This window comes from Kryptolebias marmoratus, linkage group LG15, assembly GCF_001649575.2.
Source record: "Kryptolebias marmoratus isolate JLee-2015 linkage group LG15, ASM164957v2, whole genome shotgun sequence".
NCBI lineage: Eukaryota > Metazoa > Chordata > Actinopteri > Cyprinodontiformes > Rivulidae > Kryptolebias > Kryptolebias marmoratus.
In genome coordinates this window covers 159132-162626 of record NC_051444.1, presented here as the reverse complement: position 1 = coordinate 162626, position 3495 = coordinate 159132, and the positions used below count along the sequence as shown (strand labels likewise).

Sequence of the window (3495 nt, the reverse complement as noted above, 5' to 3'; positions counted from 1 at the left end):
TGCTAACCCTAACCCTACCACCCAGTTCTGATAGCTGTGCTTTCTGAACTGTAAGCTAGTATTTCCTGTTCATGTTCACCCTTTAGCCTTTGACAGAAGACTTTGTTGACTTGTTTTGGTTTCTTGGTGCCACCTTGCCCACACAGTGAGAAAGGGAATCAGTCTGTTCTTTGGTCTGTCGTGGTCAGGAAGGATTTGACTCTTTTCTGTTCTTTATTTCCTATTAAAGAGTTGATTTTCATGCCACCTGATTCTGCTCTGTTCACTCATTCACTCAGCTGATCTAATGGATGTGCTGTAAAACCCTCAGGCACACTCAGGTGCACCGGGAACAGAGTTAATATTTAATACTGTCTGCATTCCCCTACATGATTCTAACACACAGTGTTCCACATCATGTACCCGTTTCATTATTGTTCTGTGGTTTGCACTGTCTTTTTTATTTCATCATCCTTCTGTGGTTCGCTCTTTGTTATTCTCCTCTGTGATTCATTTTACTTTCTTCTTTTCCTGTTTCATTTCCTTCTGTGGTTTGCTCAATGTTCTCCTGTTTCATTATCATCCTGTGGTTCACTCTGCTCATTTTTCTGTTTCTTCTTCTTTTGTTTTATTATTCTTTGGTTCGCTCTATGTTCTACTTCATAATCTTACTATCATTCTGTGGTTTGCTGTTCTTTTTTGTTATCTCGTTATATATTCCTCCCTGTGTATACAGTATATATATATATATAATACTCTATACTAGGAGTATAAATATATACTCCTCCCAGTTATGCAGTCATCATAGAATCGTAGTATATATAAACCCTCCCACTACATATACTTTCTCCAGTAGTCAGTTCAGTGGTTTATTTAAAAAATATCAATTCACAACAAAAGCCATCTCAGGGCATCGTACAAAAACATTTACAATAATTAAAAATGCCAATGCCGTTATCTTTCTGAGGAAGCCAGCGTGTTGGTAACAGTGCAAAGGAACGACGCCCTTTTAACAGAAATCTCCAGCAGAACCAGAACCAGAACCGGGCTCAAGATGAGCAGCCATCTGTCTCAACTGGCTGGGGTTTGAGAAGACAGGAAAGAGACACAGACCATCACAGAAATGTAAGTCCTTCCAGTACTATATAGTAGGGGTAAGCAACCCTGATTCTCGAGGGTCACTATCCTCCATGTTTTACCTGTTTCCTGCTCCAACACACCTGATTCAGTGGTTAAATCACCTCTTCATGTTCTGCAGAGGCCTGTTAATCACCCATTGATTTAAATCAGGTGTGTTGGAGCTCTACGTCCTCCAGTATAGAATAGAGTAGAATAAATTTAATGAAATAGAGAGATAAAATCATTAAAAACAAGAACAAGAATCACAGATCATCATTAAACTGTATAAAAATCAATTGGCTCGTAAAAGTACATTTAAATTTATAATCGATTTGTGTCACACTACAATTCCAATAATTGCCTGATTGAGTCCACAACACGACAGCTGCATCTCCGCCTCCGCAGTTTCCTACAGAAAGTCCCAAAAAATAAGCTGCATCACAGAGTGGCCATGTTCACGACACAGTGTCATCACTTGAGAGAGAGCAGCCCTAGGGTCAAAATGATTCAGGGCATACTCACTAAGTGTATATGCAGAAAGTTCACGTGCACACAACTGACACCTTCAAGCATCTCAGGCTCTGCAGATGAGGATGTGGATCAAGGACTGACTGTCATTCATGTGTAGAGCATCCATCATCATCTGTGAATCCTCAAGTATTGCTTGAGGAGAATCATTTGGGTTTTCTCCGTCTCTTTGATGACAGATGGTTGAATGTAAATGTAATGAGTTCTGTACAGCAGAACCGGTCTCACAGTAACAGACCAAAGGTGTTACATTGTCTCAGGAGCCAGATCCTTTGGGTGGAGACCAGCGCTCTTCATGCCGTAAAAAGCACATCTGCAGGACTTCATCCTTGCGTATGCATGAAGGTGGTCATCATTTGACAAGGCAACACCGAGGTACGTGATGTCTTTGTCCACTTTCAGCTAAAGAACACATGCTGAAGACAGAGCATACTGATTTTAAAGGATTGAAGTGGAGATCTTGTTGGGAGATGACATCATTGGCAACATTAATAAGCTTCTGTAGGCCCGTCACAGTAAGACTCACCAGCAAAATGTCATCTGCATAGCAGAATACATTATAATTTACTTTAATATATAACATTAAACAAGAATGATGATGATAGACCACCCTGCCTTCTACCCTGTAACACTTTAACAGGATTACTTAACTGAGTGTTCCACTTGATGTGCACGGACAGGCCAGCATCTTCCACAGTAAGTCAGGAATGATGCCATAACACTTTCTGAACAAAATGGAACAAGGGATGCATTTAAAAGCTCCCTTTGTATCTAATGAACAGGTGTAGATAAGCACGATGATAGTTGAAATCAGAAATAACATCATGCACATGTGAGGTCCCAACATCAGTTCCAAGACCACGTATAAAACCAGACTGAAGGATAAACATCTCCAAGAACTTTTCAAATGTGGAAGATATTGTTAAAGGCTGATAACTGTTTGCTAGAGAAGTACCGCAGTTAGGTTTCTTCAAAATAGACACAAGAGTTCCAATGGTAAGAATAACACGTTCCACACTCAACTGAATGCAAATGTTCATTATGTCACTGAGAAGACTGCAGAGATCAGTGGAGGGGGCATAAGGGAGATGCTCAGCCATAACATCATCTGCTCCAGGGCAGCAGCTTTTTTTTTTATTGCTTTCATGAGGGTAGCAACTTCAGTGGCAGTAATAGGTGTATATATTCCATCACATTGAATTACAGCACACTTTGCTGACGCAAACAAATCAGCCTGAGCAATTACTTTCCAGTCAGCAGTCATTATTACTCAGAGTAGATTTCTTTGCATAGTAATCAGTCAAAAGTTTCAGGCTGATCTCTTCTCCAGTTGAGTCAGATCTATTCTTATTTTATTCCAAAACATCCTTGTGTTATGAGAAGTGAACAGAGCGTCAATATCCTGAAAGTGCCTTGAGAAGGAGTCTGCAGCTGCCATCCTGCAAGTGTATTTATAGTGCCTCAGTTTCACAGGTAGAACAGCGGGGGATGCCTCTGAAACCAGGACCTAAGGTGATATTAACTCCAGTTCAGTCTTGGGAGCACAACCAGATGTACACAATCCACATCAGGGTTAGGTCTGTGGAGCTTTTTGTGATTTGAAACAGACAGCTGCACTAACAACAACAAGTGATCGCTAATGATAGTCAGCAAGTTAGATTCAATGGTACATCCATTAATTAGACATCTTGTATCGTCTGAAGCAAAGATATGGTCAATATACAGGTGCTGGTCATAAAATTAGAATATCATGAAAAAGTAGATTGATTTCAGTAATTCCATTTAAAAAGTGAAACTTGTATATTATATTCATACATTACATACAAACTCATATATTTCAAATGTTTATTTCGTTTAATTTTGATGATT

General features: G+C 39.7%; 1 protein-coding gene across 1 annotated transcript in view; it reads right to left on the bottom strand.

Moving 5' to 3' along the window:
- The window catches only part of arnt2 (aryl-hydrocarbon receptor nuclear translocator 2), a 27316-nt gene that overhangs the window by 19300 nt on the left and 4521 nt on the right, over positions 1–3495 (bottom strand). The gene's annotated exons all lie outside the window — the stretch shown is intronic.